This window comes from Dermacentor variabilis, chromosome 5 (genome assembly GCF_050947875.1).
Source record: "Dermacentor variabilis isolate Ectoservices chromosome 5, ASM5094787v1, whole genome shotgun sequence".
NCBI lineage: Eukaryota > Metazoa > Arthropoda > Arachnida > Ixodida > Ixodidae > Dermacentor > Dermacentor variabilis.
In genome coordinates, this window is record NC_134572.1 from 13,059,000 (window position 1) to 13,085,298 (window position 26,299).

The window sequence follows — 26,299 nt, forward strand, 5'->3', positions numbered from 1 at the left end:
CCATAAAATTTATGCACGCAGTCCGGCGCGCGCTTCAACATAACAGCGAAACGGAGGAGGTCCGTGCACTGTACCTCAGTAGTTGTAATTTCTTTGCTGCAGGTGGAGTCCGGTGACGATGATGATGATGATGATGATGATGATGATGATTTATTGGCATCCCCTGAGAAATGATCACCTAGGCTGCTTGATTTAGTCAAGTATGACCGGTTGATGGCTCCGCCCACTTTAAATCCAAGCGCTTCTGGAAGGTGTTCTTTACCTACGGGTCTCACTGGGTGAATCACATCGCATTCCATTAGGATGTGCTCAGTGGTCTCCGGAACATTGCTGCAGCATACACATGCCTCATCTTGCGAATATTTGTCCCGGTACGTTTTTGTCCTTAGGCAACCAGCTCGAGCCTCAAATAGCAAGGCGCTACCCTTTGTGCTACCGCACAGTCTTTCTTTTCCCATTCCTTTCTCGTAATTCTCCATGATCTGTTTTGTTTCCGCGACTGGCACGGCAGCGCCCCCTCGCAGTGCTGTGGTTCTCTACCGTCGTGTAGTCTGCTCGACACCCGCGCACCTCGCGCGCTGTGAAAGGAACCGCGTCTGCTATGTCGGTGTGTGCGCCCGAAATTTTCCGCCATATCAGTCGTGCTCGTAAAATGATCCGGCAAAGCAGGTGTTAGAGCGGTCATCGACTCGGCGCGCGGGCGTACACACACGGGCGGGCGCCCCGAAGCGCGCGCACATGCTCGCGAACACAGCGGCTACTCAAACAAAGGTTGGCGATCGTATTTCTCGCCCGGAGCAGCCGCGCGCGCCTTCTCTCCACAGCGACGGAGGTGGTGACGGGGATTCGAGCGGGAGCTATATCGGGCCGGCGTCCGGCGGAGCTTCCGAGCGCCGTTGGCAGCCAGCGCGCTCGCCACTGATTCGCGCCGCCTATGGGGCGATCAGTAGCGTGCGTCGCGTGTGTTTGTGCGTATGTGTGCGTGGGCACCAAGTCCCCCTGGTCCTCATAATGGGGCACAGATAATCGTCCGAGCCATCGACTGTATATTTTGGTGATGGTTCGGTAGCCTTTCTGTATACCGTACGCGCCACCGGGCGCTGTTGGAAAGTATACCACCATGTGTGAATGCGAAAAAAAAAAAAAGGCAGATGCGGCGAATAACCTATCGCCTGTGGGAATGGAAACAGAGTCCCGAGAGAAAATCGCCCCACGCGGCTCCGTAAACGCGAATTTGAGCGCCGCGCACCAAGAAGAGTCAAGCACGTGCACGGCTCTTTCTCTCGTTCCATGTCTGTCTTTCTTAAAAAGAACATGTAGACCCCGACAGCCACGGGCGCCATCGTATGCCAGCAGCAACAAATGAACTAACGCCCAAACAGAAGGCTGTTGGCAGTTGCTTCGTCATGGCGTCGTCTTTCTTCATGCGCAAGCATTTCTACACAATGTACGGTGCCTTCGGTTTTCGGATTTCGAAAATTTCGCGTATGCTGCTTGCTTTTTCTTAGGGGAGATAATTCACGCTGTTTACTCGTGTTTCGTTTTTTCAGTAATGAATTTGTTCAGGGAAAAGCTTAATGATTTCCCAATTTTTTATTGATGCACAGAAAAAATAAGTACTTCTGTGCTATTTCGGCTATGAAGGACAGCATTTATGCGTATTATAAACAATGCACTGATTGTCTCTATATCTCGGGTATGTAGGTGTAGTTCCAAGCACTACATAGATAAGAGTTTCACACACAGCTGGCTCTGTAATAAACAGTATGTAGCTGTTTATCAAAAATCGCAAGTTAGTCTAACATCGTATTGCGTCGACAGTGATAGGTAGCGAGTTATCACGCTCTCATTTGCAGTATACACATTAGCAAGGGCGCTCGTACGATCTCCTCATCACTTAATGATGATAATACGATGCACTGGCCTGGAGTATCCTGGAAGCCAGTCCCCCCTCCCCCCCTTACGATATATGCCGGTAGACAGCAGTAAGCGTGCAGCGAGGCCCCGCCGCCCCCCATCTACTTATGATTTACGTTTTAGAATATTTACTATAAGACAACTCGAATTTCATAGAGAATGCGATCACTGCGAAAGCCACCTTCAAGTAAAATTATTTATTGTTTTCATGTATAAATATATGATTAAATAAATAAAACCAGGAGGTAGAGGGGAACGTCGTGTTGGCCTAACTCACGGAGCAAATCCCCGGAATAGAGTAAGATCTTCGCGAGGAAGTCGCCAGCTTTCACCTGAGTGTCGCTGCCCAGCTTTTACAATTTCAACAACTGCTTCATCGCGCTACGCATTCATCTGCTTAAGAAGCGGGTGCCGGCGTCAAGCGATGCTCGCGACCGCTTTCGCTTCGCGCCCAGCCGGTCTTCCGGCTCAGCTAATCAGCGTTGACTCGTCCGCGCAGCCACCAACGCTAGAACGCGCGCGCGCTCGTCTCTCTCTCGGCGGGCAGGAAATCCTGTCCCGCACCTTTATCCGGCTGCGTCTCCGAATAGTCCCTCGCTCAGACCGGACCTGCAGCCGGCAGTGCCAAGCGACTTCATTTTTCAAAAACTTTTGTTTTATGGGGCACGTATACGTTTACTCGTATAACTAGCTATTGGGTTGCTCGTGTTTCTGCACCGTGACGCAAAGTCTTGGTTAAATATACATGGCTTATTCAGCTTGCAATGTTGCCATTTGTTTTATCTTTTGTATGCGCATTTTACGTTTTGTGCGCTTTACAGTTCGCGTCGATTCGCTGACCTGTCCGAAGGAGGGCAGCGCGACGCAGATCACCCGCGGGGGTCGCCTCGGGGAATCTCACCTTCTTCGTGGCTCGCCGCTGTCGCTGGCCGAGTGTGTTGCCAAGGACATCTCAGAAATGCCGACCGCTGTGAACTTTGTTGGAAGCAGGGCATTCCGCAGTGTCTGTGTATGGACAACGCTTACTTAATTGTCTTGCAGGAGGTCCAGCTCCAGCTCATTTTACATTTCACTAGCTGATTTAACTATCACTACTTTTACTGTATACTAGCACATAATACCAAATATGTGGCAAGGCGTGAATTTTTTTTTCACACGCGACTTCTTCACTGTCTTGAATTGATTTTTACAGATTTATGGGAGAGGCATATTTAATACATGTGCTATCTGTTTCCATTAGAACGCTTGGCTTGAGCCAACACTTCTGACTGAGAAATTATTAAAACGGCAACGATTGATCTTGAGAAGGCATACCTTCATTGCCGAACTTGCGCAGCGAATTTTTTAAATCTTACATTTATCCGTGTCGACAGCTTCAATAGAAATGTGACGTATTAAGTTATACTACACAGATGCTCTACTCAAATTGAGGACGACACAACGAGCTATGGAAAGAAGAATGATAGGTGTAACGTTAAGGGATAAGAAAAGAGCAGATTGGGTGAGGGAACAAACGCGAGTTAATGACATCTTAGTTGAAATCAAGAAAAAGAAATGGGCATGGGCAGGACATGTAATGAGGAGGGAAGATAACCGATGGTCATTAAGGGTTACGGACTGGATCCCAAGGGATGGGAAGCGTAGCAGGGGGCGGCAGAAAGTTAGGTGGGCGGATGAGATTAAGAAGTTTGCAGGGACGGCATGGCCACAATTAGTACATGACCGGGGTTGTTGGAGAAGTATGGGAGAGGCATTTGCCCTGCAGTGGGCGTAACCAGGCTGATGATGATGATGACACAGATGCTCATCTAGTGGGCTTCGTGAGCTTCCCAAATGTCACATTTCTTAAAAAAGAGATAAAGATAGTTTCCAACCTGTAGCTGGGACGTATACTCGCGCATTGCGACGATTTGGAAGTTGTGGTATCCTGATCTTGGTTGCGAGGTCGTGGGTTCTATTCCCGACGGCCATGGCCGGCGTTCCGTTTGAGTGGAACGCTCGTGTGGCGAGCATGGCCGAGCATTACGTCTAAGTTAAGCTGAGCCCGAAGCCATCCACATGTCTCTCATAACCTCTTTGTTGCTTTGGGACGTCGATGATAAATCTGCAGTAATAGGAGATCCACAGTAATGTTACCTTTTCTACCAGCATTATGGCTACATGTTTTCGCCGCAGTTTGCATAATGTCCTCCCTTTTTCCTTGATATATCCGTGTCACGCTTATCGCCGCGTAACTTGACCTTTTTCGCAGGCTCCGTAATGCTAACCCGTCATAACAAACACGATACTGCAATGTTTAGGTGGTCTTCTGCCTTTAAATGAACCCATTATCATCACGGCTCTCGCGACTGTTGTTTAATTTTATTTATTTATTAATACTGCAATCTCCTTTTTCGGGATTTTAGCAGGGTGGTTTACAAAATACAATAGAAAACAATATTTGCACAAACAGTCAAACAATGCAGGTTTCACGTAAACCTGGTGACGCGACAAAATATGCATTGCAGTCACTCTAAGCTAGATACAAACGATGTTAGCGTTGGCGCCAGCACAGAATGATTAGTTTGGCTATTCCAATCGGTAACAGTTCTTGAAAAAAAAAAGGAATGTTTAAAACAATTACTCCTAGTAGTGAATGGCGTTATTGATAGATCATGGCGTTGCCTAGCGCCATATACAGAGGAGAAATTAATCAGTTCTGTCGTGTCTATGTTATAACGCTCTTTAATTAATTGATAAAGAACTTTCGAACGAAAATAGTGGTCTCTCTGGTTTGTAGGTTGGCTGTCCACAATAGATCAGTTATGGATGTGTGGCCGAAACTATTAAAAGCAAAACAAACAGCCCCTGTTTTTGCACTCTTTCCAGTTTGTCAATATTTGTTTTTGTGTATGGGTTTCAAATAATCGCGGCATAATCAGGTGTTGGTAGTGCAACTGTCTTGTATGCCAGCAGACGGATTTGAGGTGTAGAGAGCTTAGGTGCTCTTCAGGCGAAGTACAGCTTACGGCATGCATTGCTAATTTTAAGATTGGTATGTTCAGTCCAATTAAGGTTATTGCTAATCAAAACACCTAAATGCTTTTACTCTGTAACTTCAGAGAGGTACATATTATTAGCCGAATAGACGAAGGTAACAGGGTTCTTCCTGTTCGTAATTTTCGCAAATACTGTTTTGTTAGCAATGGACATTTGCCAGGCTCCACACCACGCACAAGCTTTCTGAAATGCCTTGTTGATCGGCAGAATTTTTGACAGTGGGGTGCAGCGCACAGTCATCGGCGAACAGTTTATGTTTTTTATTTATTTATTTATTTGAAAATGCTGCCAGCTGCTTTTTGGCAGCCAAAGCAGGAGTGGTACATAGAAAATAAAAAGGGATACTGTACAAGCAAAGAAAATGTCAAAATAAAATTCAAACATAGCAAGCTCACACACAGTGCAACACAGATCATACTTGTACGCTACTGCACAGAACAATATCTCTAAAACTAATGACACGAGTTGAATAAGAATTCGGTACGAGAGGAATTGCGTGCTTCGGTCACAACTGAGAAATAGCCAATAAGAAAGAGTCGACAGTAAGCTTGTTCGTTGCCTCTTGTGGAAGCCTGTTCCATTCTCTTATCGTTCTAGGAAAAAATGAAAATTGATAAGCGATAGTTCTAGCCTGGGGTACAATAAGGGTGAGTTCGTGCTTTCCGCGGGTACTTCTACACGTGTTAAGCTGTAAGTATTTGTATTTAATGGAGACATCGCGTACAATGGCATTAATAGACATTAAGGAAAGTAATGGCCCAAGCACGGAGCCTTGTGGGACGCCAGAGTCAACTGGAAGCCGTTTTGGCAGGTGATCTTTGAAAACGACATATTGCTGGCTATTGCTAAGATAAGCGTTCAGTCATGTTACAAGTTGTCTGTTCTGCTTTGTTTTTCGAGGTTAAAAACTAATTTTTTCACGCGAACGAAAGCTTTTTCAAAGTCCATAAAAATTGCATCAGTTTAGAGTCCATTATTTGTTGAGTCGACAAAACCATTCAGCGTTTACACATGCTGGGTGCTAGTTGAAAACCTTCTAAATCCATGCTGGTGTTCAGTTAGTATATCATGTTTCTCGAGAAATTCCGATATGTGCTTATGAATGATGTTCTCGAGTAGTTTACAAACACTTGACGTTATTGATATTGGACGGTAGTGAGTAATGTATTTCTTATTTCCACTTTTATGAAGAGGTTTTACAGACACATTTTTCGTCGCGTCGCACATTAGGTTAGTGGTGGTGGCGATGTTGCTGTATAAAGACGGCGTTAGCCTGGTAGGCTTCGCTGGCAATTGCTCCGCCTGAGCGACATTGGGATACTTTACCCTATGGCCACCGGCTCTGAGAGAAGTAACAGCTCCTCCCTGCACCAGCACGCTGATATGTATGTATGAGCTCATGTGTTGTTGATAAGGCAGAGGTCGCTGCATCGATATGCTTGGGGTCTGATTAGAAGCTTTACCAGTGGGACAGGATTTCCTTTGCTTTGTTTTATTTCTTGATGATCGATGACACGTGAATTTAGACAAGACTCAATGAAATGCCTCTCTTGAAACCTGCCTGATGGCGCCTAAATTGCATACTGTAGTAAATAGAACGTTCTCGACAAAGAACATCACTCAAAAATGTCATTATTTCGTCCTTGAGCAAGTCCTGTACTTACGTAACAAGTGTATCTTTGCATTTTTTGCGTGTTTAGACACGTGTATTCGGCCGCAGAGCGGGGTTGCTGTAGCTGAGTACCTTTCACACACTCGGCCTCAGAGTGTTAAAACGCGATGTGCAATGGTGAGGATGTTGGAGTTCTCATTTTTTGTACCTTCCCCACCATATTATTAAGAATAAGGCAGATTAATGATTCAATTTTTATCAGTCGCTTAATTGAATAATTTTTGGCGTGACATGCAGCAAGCGTAATCAAAATCAATGCTGGACGCTTAATGCGTAGCGCAGACTTAACCTAAATAAATTGAAGCTAGATCTAGTAGTCTTTGTGCAGTACAAAGTAGATATAACTTTATTTAATTCAAGCCTGATGTAATAAGGAAACAATACCGCCACATCACGCAGCTACGACTACTCACAGTTGCTTTCACATCATGTGAGAGAGGGCACAAATTGAGACTTCCATCTGGAGACGCGAAGTCGCATAACTTATCTTTGGCAGATGCTAGTTACATTAGCGACATAACTTTCCGCGTCCTCTTCCTTAAGGCACTCATGGCAAATTAACGAAGTTTTCGCATGGCCTTATCGTGCCGGACGCGTTGAAGAAGTAAACGTATAACGATTTCAAAAGATGAAGCTTCAACAGAGACAGCACACTAAGAAATAACAAAGACAGGACAAGGCGCTTCCTATGCTTGGGGGGGGGGGGGGGGGCGGGTGTGGCCTTTCTTGTGTCCGTTGTATTGCGCTAAAAAAAGTATTCATGGTTGCCTCACTTCGTTTGATTTCTAGCGAATAAATGTAATTCTAATCGACTTGCAGTAAACATGTTTGACTAAAACGACACTGAGAAATATATTAAGCTGAGCTGTATTACGCTATGCTGTGCAGCAACAAAATGGGCCCTCTCTTCCTGAGGTGCGCATTCATAGGCATAAATGTTGCAGAAACAAAAGGAATGTGGTGACGCTCCCCAAAGTGCGACGAATTGTCGTGAATTTTTGTTATGAATTGTGTCATGAAAAGCGTCGCAAATTTCGACTGTGCCTACTCGGCCTTCATTCATCACTTATGAAAATTTTGTAAGGTATTCGTTCGTTGCGCAGAATAAAGTTGTAAATTGCAATATAGGCGTCCCTAGGGGCGAAGCCCAGCAAAAACGAACCCCATTGGGGAGGAAAATGGCTGGCGGGAGTTTACAGGAAGTTCAAGGACACATTTTGTGATAGTTCTTGGCCTGACACATTTGCTTAGATCTTTCGTTGTCTTCAGCCACCATGGGGCCGCGTCTTTTTTTTCTCCCGGACACATTCTTCGGCTTCTTCCTGTTTTCTGATTTAAATATACATGCAAAATAGTGATATTGTAATAATGTCGAGCGTTAATACTGTCATTATTACTATTATTGCTGTTAAGCTCCACCTATTTTGTGATTGTTCTACCACCCGCTTCTTGGTCAGTCCCTCATTGTGCATTATTCCCACTGCCTGGGATCATTTTCATCAACAGAAAACATTTTGGGTGATATTCTGAACATTGTAAAATTCCGCCATGTTCTGGAATTTTGTAATGGCACCAGTATCAGGCAATCAGAGAGGCCATCGCTGGGCCTGCTCTGGATTAATCAGAGTTGGCAAGATAGCGAATTCGACAACGTGGTGCAACTTGTGAGTAGCACCTTTGGTTCTTCTTATGCATGTTCCCATGAATCAGGTCACGGCACTTTTGCCACGTGGTCGCGTGAAGCGGAGGCACTTCGTCGTCTTCGTCGACGGCTGGCGCGTAATCTGCTACACAGAGGCTGGCAGCTGCTACAGCTTTCATGACAGCGGGAAAAATAATTATATCAATACATGACCAAACTATCCTATCGGCCATGGCTAGAAACTTTCAAGAAAAATAAATATTGGACAGAAATTATTTGATGCCGTCATGAGCTGCCTGGAATTCGGCGGTGGAAGTCCAGGCAACGCTTCAAACTCGCTTTACGAAGACCATCGCAATGTTCTCTGCTGAGGTGGGCCGCATTCCAAGAAGTCCGCGGCGAAGCGTCAAACTGTGGCAAGGTAAGCTTGGCTTAGACAAAGCCTCCATCCATCCACACCCCACCACCGAAACTTCCATCGAACCTCCCCGCCACACCTTGATGGACCTCTCCAATGATTGTACGGTATACACACGGGGCCTTATCTAAAGCCGTTGAGATGCCGCTGTTAGAGCAGGCTGATCGAGACTCTGAGACTAGCTGCACCCTACTCTATGGCCACTGCTGGTAGCCCGCATCGAAAACATTATTAGATCTAGAAAAATGGACCATCAAGACTTGGGACTAAGGTGGACAGCGACGACTTGGGCTAAAATTCCTTGGAAGATAAAGTTTATCTGTCTCGCTCTCTTAGATTGTACATGTCAGTTAAGTTCATCTAAAACCAGCGTTTCTCTTTTCTTGATGACCGTCTTCGTCGTCATGCCCTTAATCTTGCAGTGAAACCAATCTCTCCAAGTCGTCGTCGCATCTGTACTGAATGAACAATGCGGGAGCATAACAGGGCCGGTGCTTAGATCTTTTATTAAAATTATTTACGTGGACAGCCCTTACGCAATAGAGAAATCGAATAAAGGGCTGCGGGCCCGTTTCACGTAGCTGTAATTCAGCAAGGCGAATTCGATAAAACTTATTTTCTTATGGGCACAGTGGACAGCTGGACATTAGAAGCGTCACAAGGGTCGTAACCATTATAGGAGCACTGCTGCCCAGCAACATCAAATGTACAGTCATGCAAGCAAGTAGATGGAAGCATATCAAGGAGAACGCGTCGAGAAAAGCGACAAAATTAGAGTCCTTTCGAGGATGCATGTATGCACTGCAGCCTCGGCCCACCAAGTCACGACCTTTAATTGCACTGTCCCTGTGGTCGGCCCAGCTTCGATTACGCTATCTCCTGGAATGAGCTCATTGACTCGACCAGGCCGACAACTGCGTCCCGCTCTCTCTAGAGAAAGAGGGGGGGGAGATAGCTATAAAAATCTTTTTTTTTAAATGCGAGGCAGTGTACATTTATATAAGTTCTCATATTCAGAATGTGCATTGTCCCAATATAATTTGGCATTTTTTTCTTTCTTTTTTGCGAAGTCCGCATGGCGGCATGGGTGCTTATTTAAATCAAACCTGCAGACCCTTATCATGTATAAATAGCCCGGATTGCCTCACAAACCAGAGCCTGTGTTCGTTGCCTTCCAATCTTCACCTTCCTGTTTTCCAAGATTTGACAATAAGGTCCGCCTTACTGACCTGCTATGATGACTGTATATCATGCATGCGCTTTGTAATCATCATGCGAGAAAGAAACAAACACACGCTATCCGGTTATCCGCGTTTTGTGTCTGGGCTTTGTGCTTTTGTGACGCGGAGCTTGACTTCTCGCATCATGTCTCACCCCGTCGTTGTACACTCACAAACTGTAATTAAGGTCGTATCGCGACCTGCGTGTGTCCCGCTTTAATACTTTCATGGATACCAAGACACGTCGGTCCCTTTCTTCATGGCAGCTTCCCTGCGTTGCAGTAGTCAAATGCAACAGATACGATTAAACTTTCTTGACAGGGCTTTCTTTCTGCACTTCATCTGGACACATTTTGTCGGTAGATGAGTGACCTTTACAAAAACCCACCATGGTGTATACAGAGATGCTATTTCAGGCGAGCAAGAATAATTCTTTCCAGTACTTTGCCGACACAGCTGGAAAGCTCAATCGGACGATATGATGATAAATCGATCGTATACTTCCCAAATTTTAGAACGGGTATCAAGCAGCTCAATTTCCGTTGTTTAGGGACGACGCCCTTGTGCCACGACTCAGTGCAGTACTTGAACAGCCCACCACGTGCGTGATGTTCAAGGTAGCCTAGGGCAGCGTACGTGATGCCATGTGGTCCCGGTGATGGAGAACGACTGCAGGTCGCCAACGCAGCGCCGAGCTTCTTGAGTGAAAATGGCCCGTTAATTTCTGGTACACATGCCTCATAGATTCCAGGGACGTTATTGACCTCGTTACCTGGGTCCAAGAGCAAAATTAGGGCAGAAGCTCCTCACTGGAGAATTGCCATTGCGTAGCATTCCTTGGGATCATTACTTATGAAGCTCATAGTCTATACCCTTTAAAGCAAGACTGCCGTACTCTGAGAGGTAACCAACTCTATAGAATACCACGCACACTATGACGATCTTCCCAGTAAGCTTGCTTTTGCTACCAATGTTGTGTTTTGTAAATTAAAGCCACCGCCTTAATGATCCCGCCAGAAAGATCGAAGCTTTTCGTCCGTCCTTACCAAACTTGGTGACGCGCGCCCAAGTAGGTGGCGGTAAGCATATAGAAGTTTCTGTAATCAGAGAAATTCACCTACTCAAGCCTAGATGGCGCTATTCGTTTTTTGGTTTACAAAATGGAAAGATGAAGTCAACGAAACAGAAAATGACTCTGGGAACATAGCCAAAGTATGCTACAGGAATTAAAAGGGCTACATTGCAGTCTAAACAAACTGAGAACTTAACTACATTTGAGAACATTTCTCTAGGCAAGGTGGTCTAGATACGTTCAATAGTGCGACATGAACATAAGTATTACTTCACGAATGCTTACACCTTGCTATACTCCATTTCAAACGTCAGGTGCGACGTTGTGGAAGCTACGCAAAAAGGTCGGAGACCAAAATTTTTCACTCCGCGCGTTCCGTCAATGCTTCGCTGCGCGCCAACGGAGTTCGTTCGCTCGAGCATGCACGCGAGGCTCCTTGCGACGGGCTGCAAATAGAAAACCCCCAAAAGAACAACAATAAAAATCAAAACGATCTAAAACAACGCATTAGCAGCCGTATACCGCGGTATGTTTGTTTCTGGGGGTTAAAACTTGTTTCATTCAATTCTGAGCCTATGTAAAAAACAATTTCGCACAACTGCGGTAAAAAAAAAGTACATCTAACTATATCCAAGTGCGAACGCGGCCACTGCAAAAAGTATCGCTAGCTTCCACAGCGTTGCACCCGATTTCTGCAACGGAGCATAGGTATACGTAAGATCACATTTTTGTTCATTCTTCTATAATGCGAATACCGCGGAAACTTCACGGCAATACCTGTGTGTTTGTAAAAGACTCATCACTGCAGTAACCTGCAGGCGTCATACTATATACGCACGTGGAAGCAGTTGCACGCATGGTGCCCAATACGAGTACGTTTGCGTACATTGCTCTAAAGAAAGGTGAAACGCTTCGCTACTAACGAACAGAAAATGCATTTCACACCCATCGACGAAGATGCGCACCGATTTAAAAGTAGGCATCTTAATGAGCCCTCTGCATCACGTCTGCGTCGGCGCCGTTTAATTAATTTATGGGAGAAGCGATCGATGGCTGAAGCGTATATACGCATAAGTGCTACAAGGAAAAAAGCTGTGGTGGTTGTAGACAATTTCGTCACGGCCTGTTCGGCCCTGTCATCTTGGTCAACGAGACGTAAACTCGGCTGCTTTCTCATTACTTCCCAATGTGACTCCAATTTGGCTCTTTCAAGAAGCCCTCTGCGATCATAGAACGTTGAGGAGGCCAACGAGGGAAAGGGAACGTTAGTGAATAGAGAATGAATGAATGAACATTTGATGTCTAATGGCGCAAGGGCCAGCCAGGTGTGGCCAAAGAGCGCCATGCTAGTGTTAATGAGTTCGCAGTGGACTAGTGAATGGAGAAAGACATGGAAGTGTGTGTGTTTGAGTATGTGCGTTTTAACACTACATGTGTTGGCTATGGCTCGGAAAGTTCTATTTATATATGCCATCGTTTTGTGTGAATGGCACAAGAAGACATATGAAGCTTCGCTCGTGCTAGACAGGCAGTGAGCTCACCTGCTTGCGACGCATAACAGTAGCAAGACTTCCAATAATTGTCAGGTAATCACACCATGACAACGTCTACACATTCAACTGGTGGAGAAAATTTCACAGCTAAACATGCAAACAACAAAAGGAAGACAGGATAAAGACAGCAGTGTCTATATCCATAAAGTTGAACGCTGTGGAGAGGTCGGAAAGATTTGTAGCTTTTTTCCAATATCACAATCAATCAATCAATCAATCAATCAATCAATCAATCAATCAATCAATCAATCAATCAATCAATCAATCAATCAATCAATCAATCAATCAATCAATCAATCAATCAATCAATCAATCAGCAGGGGTGGTGCTTCTATGTAACGCACAGGTGCAATTTCTTTATTATTGGCTTTAAGTATACTTTCAACAACAATCCGAGTGTTTGTCAAGCCTTGTAGCACATATTGTAGTTAGAAACCAAAGAAGGCTTTTGAACTTGATTTCATTTACAGGTCTGCAGGCAATAGGCAAGTTCTTGTTATGTTTAGACAACCAAACACAGATCAACGGCACAAGTGCTTGAAGTGCAAATGCATGATGCGTATGCTTTGTTAGAAAGACTTAGTTCCCTCGAACGGCACTTGAAATACATAGAATAAAGAAAAACTCGGTACAATTAAAGCGATCCCACTTCCCTGTCTGAACCGTTACCTCGTTCAGCTTTAATTGGCAACGTTAACTTTTGTGTTGTCTACATTGCAGTGGATTATTTACAGGTGCATTTGCCAAAAGTAGACCCCTCGACAAGGCCCTCGGAGGTATGGGAATGGGAAGACAGAATGACCAGGTTCAACGACCATCACCAACCATTACAAGATTCAAAGATGCACTTATCCACCACCCCATCCACAACTCAGTAGATCGCAAGCTGTCCAGTGGCGACAACTACAAACCAAATCATACAAGACTCCTATACTAATGCACGCTATTTATCCAGAAATATACGCAACAGAGATAGATGCAAAGTGTGTGGCACCAGAGCCACGCCAGAACACATGCTATGGGAATGCCAGGGACCACTACACGATGACGAGAGCGAGACCTCCACCGACAGCCTCCGCGCGCGCTGGCCGGCCGTGCTGCTCAGATCGAACCTGGAAGACCAACTCTGGGCAGCCTAGCGGGCCAAGGAAGCCGCCGGGAGACAAGAACCCTTGGCCGTAACCTCGGCGGGTGCTCCGGCCCACTAACTCACCGGCCGCGAATCGCTCCGATTCGAAATAAAGTTTTCTTATTACTCTCACCGCATGGAATGTGCTGCTGATCGCACCGACGGTGTAAACGTTTTTATTTTTTTTATTTACATGGGGTAAATAGTTTCTACTTCATCGATTTTCTTCAAGTCTTTGAATCAAGGCCAAATACAATAAATAACTCTTGTGGCACGTCCCTCTAACGACATCTGCTGTATCAGTAATGTTGCGTGGTGCGCAGAAACATTGTTTTGAGCTCAGAGTACGCTGTTTCATTTATAAATTCAATCCCACAAGTCTGGCCCTGTTCTGCGTATCTTTTTCTTCGTATTTTTATTTGACAATTTCGCTTCCTCAGTCCCATTTTATATTTTGAACCCTGATAGAGTGGGTTTAATTTACATAAATTTACGCGGTGCACTTGAAGGGCGAGCTAACTGTTTCTTTATGTAGCCTAAAAACGCTTTAAACGAATGCTTTAAGGGAAGCCTGTTTATGCTTTGCGTCACCAAAGCACACGCGCTTGCTCTAGAACTTTTCCTGTGCGAAGCACCGCTTTGATTTCTTTTTTCAAAATCTATCAGTTTGCCCTCAGGGGGAACGCGTCCTTTGGACATTCACGATACATCATAGATGAAGGCCCATAGAAAGATGATCTGTCCCTAAGGGCTCATACTCGTGCATCAAGCGCCTTCAGCCTGGGAACACTTGCTGGCCAACAACACCGCTTTTATGCCAACGCGAGGAGCCAGAACGAGGTGCAATGCTGGGGAACATCAGTGGTTGGTCAACTGCTTCGGAAATTTAGCTAATCATGGATGAGCAAAATAGTAGAGAGTTTGAAAGAGCGAGAGAGAGAGAGAGAAATGATGCATAGAAAGGCAGAGAGGTTAACGAGACGTAGTTCCGGTTGGCTACCCGGCACGGGGGTTAGGAGTAGGGGGATAAAAAGAGAAAGGGATGGGAAAGGGAAATCTATGGAGAGAAAGAGACACGGGCACAAACGAAGTAACCGCGTGCGCTACAGAATGGTAGCGGGAGGAGCCCTTAAAAGCCTGTCACGAGGGCCCGAAGGCCGCAGGAACCTGAGTAGCGCGAATAACGCCTTCTGCACTGAGTTTCTTTGAGAGAGTGAAAAGGCCGATTGTCGCTCGGTAGGAAACGTGCTTCCTTCTCTTTTTTCTTTTTGCCGTAGTGCGAAGTTGAACATTTCAAGCAAGAGAAGCGAATTGTTTTTATGCATGTGTTCAAGTTCTGCCCCACACTGATACCTGTCTAAGTTAACGGCTAAAAGAACAGCTCTTATCATAAGTATGGGATTAATTTGGAACTCCTATCTGCAACTTGACGCAGCTTACAAAAAAAAAAAACGCTTATGTGGGCGCAACTCATGAGGAACTTAGTGTAGCTTACGTTAAGGGTGAAAGAAAACCTGACTGTACGCGTTCTTTTGTGCAGGGGAACTTTCCGCCGACCTTCCAGGTAGGCGGCTCAGCCAACGTATTATTTGTATAGCAAGGTAGCCTTTCAGTGCTATTTCGCGAAATGCCCTCTTTGCCGGCTCCATCAAAATTGGAACGATATTTAAGATGTCGTTTTCTGCTAAGCTGTCTACGCCGAGCATTGTAACACAACATACCTTTATCTCCACAAAATGCAGCTGTATCATTTGTCATATCATGCGAAAAGTGTGCCACTGATAATGTTGTGCCTTCGAAGAGCGGTGTTGAGAATAACCAACCATCTGCAAGTAGCATTATAGCGAGTGTAGGGTACTGGTTCCGGCGAGTTGGTAGCATTCGCAATACATTTCCTTGCGAGAGTTAGTTAATATCTGAGAAGGAAATGTAGTAGCGCGAGAAAACAAGGATGATACGAGTACACAGGACTGGCTCATCATAGCATAGCAATCCATGCCGGCGGGCTTTTGCGCACAAACTAGGGTACGGCCACAGGAGACGAAACAGACACGAGCGCAAACGTTCAGCTGGAATTTTATTAGGGAGTAGAGTGAAATTTTATGAACAGAAGAGCTTTGACATAAATTATGAAGTATGACACACACACACACACACACACACACACAAAGTACATTTAAGCGAACAATTGCACTGTACGTGAGGCAAGTCCACTGTGCGTGAGGCACTCACACACTATCCTTTCTTTTCCCACCACGCATAGAAAGGATTAACATGCATATAACATTTGCGCTTGTGTCCGTCTTGAGTGTCGCCACCATCCACTAGTTTGTGAGCAGAAACCTGCTGTCATGGCATGCTATAGCGGACTACCAGTGGCGGGGTAACTTGCGCATAGCTGCGCCGATACACACCACCATGTCCAAACCGCCCCTACCCCCTCCACCACCTCCCCAATATAAATAAATAACCGCATATTAGCACAAGAAGCCGTATTTGGGATATAATATTTCCACCTTTCATTTTTTTACGCTTCGTCAATGAGTCACGTAAAGCCGCACCCCATTTATAGCCGAGGTTTGCCACTCGGTGGGACGCATGATAGGAAATTAATAGATTACTACAAAAAGAATCTTTACGAAATGCAGGCATTGAGCGCCACAGCATCGCATTAGCAATTTTGTAGCTCGGCATGGCTGTGTGCAACGGTTGTTGACAACAGTGTTGAGGTGCCTTTTTATTGTTTTTTGTGCCATATTTTCTTCCTTTTTTACACATATGCCAACTCAACCAATCTTTGACCTTGCTGCGCCTCTATAGGATAGGACCCTTTTAGGCAGCTCACTTCAACATGCCGTCGTTGTTCAAGCGTACGTCATGGGAGTGGAAGGCAAAACGCTGTCAACAGGGTAGGGCAGGAAGCGACTGTACTTTCTTATTGTCCTGAAGAACGGACTGAGTCAGCACCATTACTGTTCAGCATTTTCTGCCAGATGTCATTGTAGCGTTATAAACAGAACAAAAGAAACTTGAATTTTTTTGTTTTGTTTTACGAATTGTTGTTTCTACCTTCACAGCTCTCCATAGAGATACACTGAATGGAAAAGAATGCACGAATACGCCTACTGAAAAATGACAGTGGGAGTCCAATTGTTAATCAACCAACTAGCGCATCGTAATGCCTCACGCCGGATATTTGAATAGTGTTGATGCTCTCACCCCGCTACCCTTGGTGGCGAAACAAGTTGGCGACCGCATCTAGCAATGAGTTCATTCATGAAAGTAGCAGAAAAACCCGCGTTGTAGACCGCTACAGGGTTTGCCTCTCGTTCAAGTTACTTTGTTACATTTGTCGTTGAAGTGATGGTAGCAAAAGTGTTCATTAAGCTGAAAACAGGCGGCAGGGACTCTGCTTTTGCCTACAGTTGCCCTGCAACGCAATGGAGTCGAGCTGTGTTTATATGGTTCCGTGGCTGCGCTGCGGGACCCTTCCGCTGCGGTTCAATGACGCGCGGGACCATGTGTCGCCGCAACCTTTGCCCCCTATAACTACGCTGCGTGCAAAAGAAAATGAAAAAAATAGATGATGAGAGAAAGAGAGAGAAAGAAGAAATGAAGAAAGAGCTCAATCCCTTGTTGACGTCCAATTCATCACACATCGCAGCTGCGTGTCAACTAGACGAGCGTACGCGATATGCGACAGGACGAAAGAGTTCAGCCAAAAGACGGGTCGCCATTCCCTGCTCTCATCGCAAATCCATCCGCCGCGCAGCGCACCTCATCAACTTAGCTTCTGTTAACGGGAAATAGAAACGCATTCGCGAGTGTTGTATTTTCCTTTTAACAACATCCAGCAGGGAAGTGGCAAGAAAGAACGAAACACGCGAAAAGTGAGCCATTTCATATACAGTTTTCACGGCGGGTAGGTCGAAACGCATGGCGCTGAGTCTTTCCCGTTAGCATAGTGATGAAAACGCACCGTCGCTTCAGCAGAGGCCGATGCAGCGTCTCAAGCGCTATTTATGGCGATTGATTTGTATCTCCAGGCAAAGCAGCGTTAAACAAAACAAATAGAAATGCGCAGAAGGGACCAGTTCATCAGACAAAACGAGTCGTCGAACGAGTGACAATATAAGAGGCGACACCGAGCCAGCTGCGTTTGACAGATGGTCGTATCTGCATCACAGCGGAAGAGAAACGTAAGAGGAAACAGAAAGAGTAAAAATGTTCTAGCCAGTAGCCAATAATATGATGCGATGCTTCGCAAACGACCCATACGCTCTGTTCGGGCATCACGGTAGATTTGCTATATGCGTTGCAGTCGCCGTGCGTCGTGGAATGTGAAATTTCTGTATAAGGACCGAGCATGCCTTGCATTTTGGCGCGTTGTTTGTTATTTGTACATAAATGTGTAGAGTTACCAGCACGCCTGTGATAACTTTTTTTCCCATTTATTTAGAATCATCGCTTGTGAATACACTGCCGTAGCATATTGAAACGGTTTAAAAAGTGGTATATTGCAAATAACACAATGAGAGAGTAGCTATGTTTGTAACCCCATGAAAGTTCAAAACGATCACCGGCATTCTTTAACCAAAAGTTCGCTTAATAGCCAAAAAAAGTTAGTACGAGCAAACAGTGATCATAACTGTGCATTTGTGTCTATAAACCAATTTCTGTAATAAGCGAAACGACGATGCAACATCTTATTCTGTAAACGTGTCAACATCTCGAACCGCCAGTTGCCTGGAATGACCGCAAGCAGCTGATATCACTTTGACGTTACACTGTGAGATATCGCCGCTATGCGTCTTGATTTCGTTAGAACATACACTACACAACTATATATATATAGTTGTGTAGTGATATATATATATATATATATATATATATATATATATATATATATATATATATATATATATATATATATATATATATATATATATTATACACTGTGGAGAAGGGGAACTAAGAGGCCCGATTTTCACTCGTCACAACCATATGAAGCCAATAGGTAAGGAAGCCACGGGAAAGCACACGGGAACTTAGTTATAGTTTAATTGAAGTTTAGAAATGATAAGTTTAAGGTAAATGAACGCGGACTAAACAACAACTTGCCGCTGGCGGAAGCCGACCGAACACACAACATGCGCATTAAGCGTGCGTTGTACTACCAACTGTGTACGGCAACATGACTACTTAAACGCTCGACAACTTGTACCTATACAGACCTGGTTCGCCGTATTCGCATTTTATGCACCTGACAAATACGCTTTGAAGATGTAGACTAGCTGTGCTGAACCTTGTGAAACTGACACGTATTGAGCACAACATTTTCTTGTTTCATATTTATTTCGCATTGCATGCCAACTGGCTTTAATCACTTTAGCGCAATATACGTTTCCTTACTTTCATGCATGCTTTTTCAATAAACTGACATTAGATTGAAAAGATGCCACCTAATCGTCCTGCAGAAACTAAAAGAAAAGAAAGAAAGAAGCAATGAGAGGAAAATTTACCGACGATTTCGATACTCACTAACGCGAATTTCGAGTGCAGCTCTCTAGGTGTTTTGGATTCGCGAGGTATTGTGGCAAATAATTTGATTCTGAACTACAGGGCCATCTCGGTGGCGGCGGCCGGGCAACCACTTTAGCAGCTGCGGCAGACGAAGCACTTCCACCGGTTGCATCGCTCACTGTTTAGAAAAAACTGGCTCGCATCATTTTGTCACTCGGCGATGGCAGCGCCAGGCAGCTCGAACGCTTCACCCGGCCTCAAGTGTTACCTTCCGTACTCGCAGGCCTGGCGACCGTGCATGCTGTTTTTGGACATCAGGGAATTACATTTTGGCTGCTGAACAGTTTCGCCGATAGCCGTACACCGAAGACAAGTGCCGAGAGAATACGTCACTACCGCTCAATGATCCGGCCGTGCCCGTCCCCCTCATTCTGTGAGTTCGGCGACGGCAGCGGCAGGCGGCTCGAACGCTTCACCCGGCCTAAAGTGTTACCTTCCGTATTCGCAGGTTGGTAGATTATACTTGTTTACCATTGCGTAAAACACTATTCAGACAGCATTGCTACTGCCTCTGCCGTCGCAGGGGTGACATTTGTATACATGTTCTAATGGCGGACTCACGAGATTCGGTGATGCGTAATTATGTTTGTGGCACTTGCGTCAAACATTTTTTAGAGAATCAGCAATCATTGACATGCACCGAGTGCGAAGCATGTGCCCATGTAGGAAAGTGCTCGGGAGTGACAGCAAAGGCGTTTAAGCAGCTGAATGTGCAGTTGCAAAATGTCTGGCAATGCAGTTCCTGTGTAAATCCTGACCATGGCAGGACTGTAAGACAAAGGAAGAGCCGAGCAATGTTGATAAACTGAGCAACATTCAGAAAATGTTAACTACTTTGCTGCCGCTCTCCTAGAAAATTGAATTAGTACTAGGAATGAAACAAACCATTGATAGCATTAAGAGTTCTGTGCAAATGCTCTCTGATAAGTATGATTAGTTTGCAACGCGGTTGAACAAGCAAGACTAAGCGATAAATAATCTTCAGAAAAGGGTGACTGAAATAGAAGCGGGAAATCCAAGGGAAGAAATACCTCGGTTGAAGAAAGAGCTAAATGAACTTCAGCAATATAGTAGGCGACGGAAACTGGAGGTTCACGCCATTCAAGTGACAACAAATGAGAATTTGTTGGCCGTAGTAAACTCTGTAGGTGAGCCACTGGGGCTGCAGGAATTGACTGACTCTGACGTTGATAGCATTCATAGGTTGCCCTCACGCCCCAATCGGGTGCCACCCATCATATTTCGTTTTGCCACTCGCAATATGAAAGAGCAATGGAAGGCAAAGGCTAAGCTACTGAGAGAAAGACAGTCGGATGTCAATTTTTTTGAAAACTTGACACCGCTAAATAAGAAGCTTCTTTATTTTGCACGTTCAAAGGCAGTGGAAAGAGGCTCCCAGTTCGTTTGGGAACATTGCGCAACTGTGCTCGCACGCAAAAAAATCAAGAAACTCAAATTAAAATTTCTACTCAGAGCGATCTCGAGAAGATGGTATAAGTGTTCTGACAAGCTTAACTTGCTGAATTATTCGATAAACTCGTAAATACCATGGAGGGTTCAATGTATAGTCCAGATTACTTTAACCAGTACGTAAGACAGAATGCGGGGACATGCAATGCCTTTTCTATGCTACATTTCAATGCACGTAGTTTGAAAAACAAGGGGAACAAAGTGAGTGCCAACTGGAAAAGATGCCATTGAAGTTTGATCTATTATGCGTCACTGAAATATGGTTTGCGAGTGATAGGGATGTCTATTTGTTTAATGCCTATAGGGAATTTAGTGTATTTCGCAGGTCGAAAAAGGGTGGTCGTGTCACTGTTTACATAAGGGACGACGTTGATTGCTCTATGGAAAAAGAATACTCTGATTTCATATGATTATGAAATCGTTACAATATCGTTTTGCAACACTCACCTAGTTGTTATACACAGGCCTCCATCGGGAAATGACACGCGCTTCTTTAAGTATCTTCATCATGTCCTTGCATATCTGTCAACTTTTGCGAAAAAAGTTATAGTTACTGGGGACCTAAATATTAACCTTTTGTCAAACAGCCCTGCAGAAATGCTTTCATCTCTTATGTCTAGTTATTGTTGCGAAAATGTCGTGAAATATGCTACGCGAATAACTGTTGCCAACGAGGCAATGCTAGATACTTGTTATACAAATAGTCTGGAAAACAATATAGCCTCTGGGGCACTATCTATCGATGTTAGTGATCATTTGCCTGTCTTTCGTATCTTAGGAAAAACAGTAAGGAAGAAAAATTATGATAAATGCCATGAACTTAGAAGAATAGATTATTCTAAAATAGATGTGTTCAAGGAGATCGTGCTTGATGCAGACTGGCACGAAGTCCTGAATGAAGACTGCTCTTCAGTCTGTTCTTCAAGATTTTATGAAAAGGTACTGGACTTATACCACCAGGTTTTTCCAGCAATTATATAGAAAAAAAATGGTTGGGACACCATGGATGACACCTTCAATTTATAAACAAATACAAGACAGGAAAAAAACTGTTTCAAGAGTTCTGAGACTGAAAGATAGCGATCGGTTCAATGAATATAAAAAGGCATCGCAATAAATTAAACAAGGAAATCAGAAAGGCAAAAGACAACTTTTACGATAATAAATATAATGGCTTTGATGATCCCAGTAAACTATGAAATATCTATAAAGAAATATTTCATTGAAAGACCACTCATCTAATCCCTGGTAAAGTTAAATATTCCGGCAAAGCTATCACAGGTCGAGACCGTTCCAAGAAAGTTAATCAGCACTTTCCAATTTGTGACATGAAATTAAATGATACGTTAAAAATTGACCCAAGCAGTTATATAAACATAAATTGTTCTGATACTTTATACCAGATGCCTACTGGCGAATTCGAAATAATTAGCATAATTGAATCTGTTATTAGTAAAACTGCAGCTGGTCTCGGCGAGATTAAGGCTGTTCCGATCAACGCTACAGCGTCAACGATTTAAGTTCCACTGGCACCGCATTCACGGGTTGCTCGTGTGTTCAGGTTTGTTGATGATTATTTAGTTTTAGTGGAAAATGTTGAAAACAAGACTCAGTTGCCGTTGACAAACCCAGAAAGAATTTTCAGAGAGGGGCTAGAGCCATTGGTGATCGCAAGTGAAGAGCCAGGTGGTGGATCAATTAGGTTTCTTGACGTAAAACTAAGTCTGGGCTCCAGTCATTGTGGTTGGCAATACGAACCGCGTGCAAATAAGCCACCGTTACCCTTAGAATCTGCGCATTCGAAAGTCGTAAAATGAGCCATAGTTAAGTCATGTTACAGAAACGCGTCGCAAAAATCGTGCCATCATAGCATTTCTGACTGCATTCGGGAGCAAGCGCGCAGGCTCACGGAGGCAGGTTATCCTTTGCATGTATCAATATCTGTGGCACAATGTTTGCTCAAGGAAATCGGAACCAGGGCACCATTATCTGGGAAGGAGCGGTCCAAGCAAACGAGAAAAAATAGTGGTGATGCCGTACATTCATTCGATCGCGCACTGAATAAAGAAAATTGTAAAAGATGCGATGTAAAAATGGCGTTCTCCGCACCGGGAAAATTGCTGAGCATGGTGTGCAAAAGTAAATCCAGGTGCCATACAGAAACGAGGCTGTGAAACACAACACAGAAAAAAGTTCGTCGACTGCACTGAGGAAGTGGTATATTCTATTCCACTTCAGTGCGGTAGAAAGTACATCGGACAGACTTGACGATGTTTGAACGAAAGATTAAAGGAGCATGATTATAACGTTTCAAAAGCAGTCGCCGGACACCTTGGGGTACCTTGTAGAGATTACGGATGTCGGCTATTCTTTAAGTATTACAAGAGTGTGAGCAAAGATGGCAGCTAAATGACGCGAGAGATAATCGAAGCCGCTGAGATTGCGCGTTTGGGAAGTATGTGCGTGAGCATGCCATCAGTATCCCTTAGTGCAAAGGAAGTAGATTTCCTCACGCGCTAATCTAAAATGTTTTATTCTGTTCCTTTTTTTGCAATGTCGAGTGCAGCAAAAATGATCACATGACAAAGCCGGCTTGGCATTGGTAGATGGCCATGTTTGTAAAATTTTATTTATTTATTTATTTACTGTTTATTTGTATTTTGTCGCCCCCCCCCCCCCCCCCCCGGGTATCTTCCTGTATTTATTCCACTGACAGGGGAATGCAACGATAGGTGCAAGTAGCGCTCTGTGGTGGTGTTTTTCTCTTCTGTGCGTCTCGTCAAAATTTTGCGCAATCCAACCTCTAATAAACTGGCACACATTTGTAACAGCATTCTAAAGGACGGATACTTTACCGATGAATTAAATGTAGCGCGCGTAACTCCTGTACACAAAGGTGGAAAAAAGGATGACTTAGGAAACTATCGTCCTATCTCCGTTTTGAATGTATTCTCGAAAGTAATTGAACGTGTTATATATAGAAGAATAACTGAATTCCTAAGAAAACACAAATGGATAGTGCCCTAGAAGTTTGGATTTAAAAAAAGCAAGTCCACTGAGCTAGCGCTACTAAGCATTAAAGAAAAATTAGTTGAGAATATTGAAAACAAATATAGTTTACGGTGGGAATACTTTTAGATATTAAGAAAGCATTTGACTCAGTTATTCACACTAAATTATTAAATAAGCTACCCTGTTACGGCTTAAGGGGCCAGGCTTATCAATTAATCGAGAGTTAATCGCTAAGATTACGTGATATTAAACAGCTGGTCTTCAGATCACAACATAATCACAACGGGAGTACCCCAAGGCTTGATATTACGACCCCTATTATTTCTTTTATACGTTAATGACATCTGCAACATACACCATATTCAGGAGATAGTACTTTTCGCCGACGATACAAATCTATTTTTTCATAGTAAAAATTTGGAACAGGCCGAATTAAAAGCTCATATGTGGCTAAGAGAACTAACCCTATGGTTAGATGGAAATGAGTTACAGTTAAATACAAGTAAAACGAAATATGTCATGTTCAGAGCTCGAAACTCGCATATAAATAATAGTTTCAACCTGCGTTTTGAAAACGCAGTGCATGAAAAGACGAGCAGTGTAACGTTCCTGGGTGTATTTTTTCAGGAATATTTATCATGGAATGACCACATATCCCACCTCCAAAATAAGCTATCTGGAACAATTGGCGCACTATAGAAAATAGGTTCTTTAATTCCAAAACAGATTAAAACCGGTTATATATCACGCACTAACTCAGTCCCATCTACAATACTGCTTACTGATATGAGGCTCTACAACGACAAATTTAAATAAACTAGAGGTTTTACAAAAGAGAGCTGTTGGTGCTCTTGAACGCGTCCGCTTCAATACCACATCTCCATATAAAATGAGGTATAAATTAGTTCCTAAAATCCTCTTTATACAGAGAAGGTCTCACTTTATGTGTTCACGCAAATAAAAAAAAAACTGGGCAAATTTTGAGTCTATCTATCTTCAAACGACTACAGACCGCAACTTCCGCGTGATTAACTATAAACTACCAAAGATTAGAACTAATTATGGGATGCAAAGCTTGACGTATAAAATTCCAAAGCTCCTAAATGAATACAAGGAAATGTTAGACCCAATAAAGCAATCGACTTCAATTAAATTGTACCATAAAAGAAATACATGTAACCGAATATAGCTATTTAGTGTGATGTGCTCTTTTCATGCGAGCTCTGTGTTTTTACGAAGTGAGTTTTAAATGCTTATCCATGCCAGTTTGAGCCCAATGAATACTGTAGCGTTCTTATATGTAAGACATAGTAAAGTACTCTGTCTGTTTTTGTTTTCTGATTCCTATGTTTATTCCCAAATGCGGACTGTTGCAAATCGTGACGTTAAGAACTGAAATAGCAGTACTACAAATAAGGTTAATTACGTTTCTTTTATTATTCGGCCAAACTGTGTTGCTCATGCTGTTTCTATGGTTGCACATCGGGTGCTTGTTTTTCTTAGCTTGTACTGTATAATTTTTTCCTCGGTCTTGCCTCATAAATTCCTTGTTCAAGTCCCCCCCCCCCCCCTCTTTTTTCCTTTTCTCCTCATTCTTACGCTGTCCTGATTGTTTCGCTGGAGCGCAGATTGTACAGCGGTCAGGGCCTCAGTCAGGCACACGCTTGCGCCTTTAGTCCTGACCCTTCTGGTTTTGTGTAAGCAAACTGCGACATTTGGAAATAAAAAAAAAAGAACACGTTGTTGTGCGGGCTACGAGTTGTCAAGGGATCAGTTAGGAACGCGTTCTTAAATTTGTTATTATTTTCATTATTGAGCGTTCGTGCAAGCCGCACAGGGACCCGGCCGAACGCTAGCCTATGGATGTCTTCGTACGGGCCATCTTTCTTTGCGCGATAATTTCACCAGGTCCCGGGAACTTGTTCCGCCGGTTTTTGTTTATATGTGTTCCAACAACACCGCGTTGTTTGAACATTTTGACCTGGGAAGTCTGAAAGTGCCAGCTTTCATCGCGCAGACTGGCACCATAATTAGCAATATTGAACCAACGTTAGGCTTTGGGCTTCAAACAACCACTACCATATTTCTGCATATTGGAACAAATTACATAATATCAAACTCTGAAGAGTCAACTTTTGGAATGTACTGCCACCTCACAAGCCTTATGACCAAGCACTGCTCTTAAATCAGACGAGTGTACGCAATCCTCGTGCTCTCAAAGACGACGATCCGACGACGAGGCAGCCGCAACTACGGCTCTGGTTACCGTTTTCATAAAGGAGCTCTCCGATTTAACATGCTTGCGCCATCTTCTTGCGGGAAGTCCCGCCTTGTGTACTTCTTGGACCACAATTTTAAGCGCCCACAGGCGTGTAGCTCGTGTTCACGCATTGCTGATGGTACTCACCTTAGCGTTGAGGGAGTAGCGCTTTTGTCCAGCCGCATATATACGAGCACTCTGCTTTAGAAAGCGTTTGGACAAAACTACGTCATGCTGGTTAGACTCGGTGCCTGCTATTGGCTCTAAGAGCACCGCTGAAGTTCCCGTCACGAATTTTTCTTTTTTCCCTGA

At 44.0% G+C, this 26,299-nt stretch overlaps 1 protein-coding gene across 1 annotated transcript in view; it reads left to right on the forward strand.

Annotated features, from left to right (window-relative positions):
- The first annotated feature begins 19,574 nt into the window (after nt 1–19,574).
- Nucleotides 19,575–26,299, forward strand: part of LOC142582264 (uncharacterized) — a 102,976-nt gene continuing 96,251 nt past the window's right edge. The window contains exon 1 of the mRNA XM_075691748.1: nt 19,575–19,693. The gene's annotated coding sequence lies outside the window, so the exon portion shown is untranslated. The remainder of the gene's footprint in view (nt 19,694–26,299) is intronic.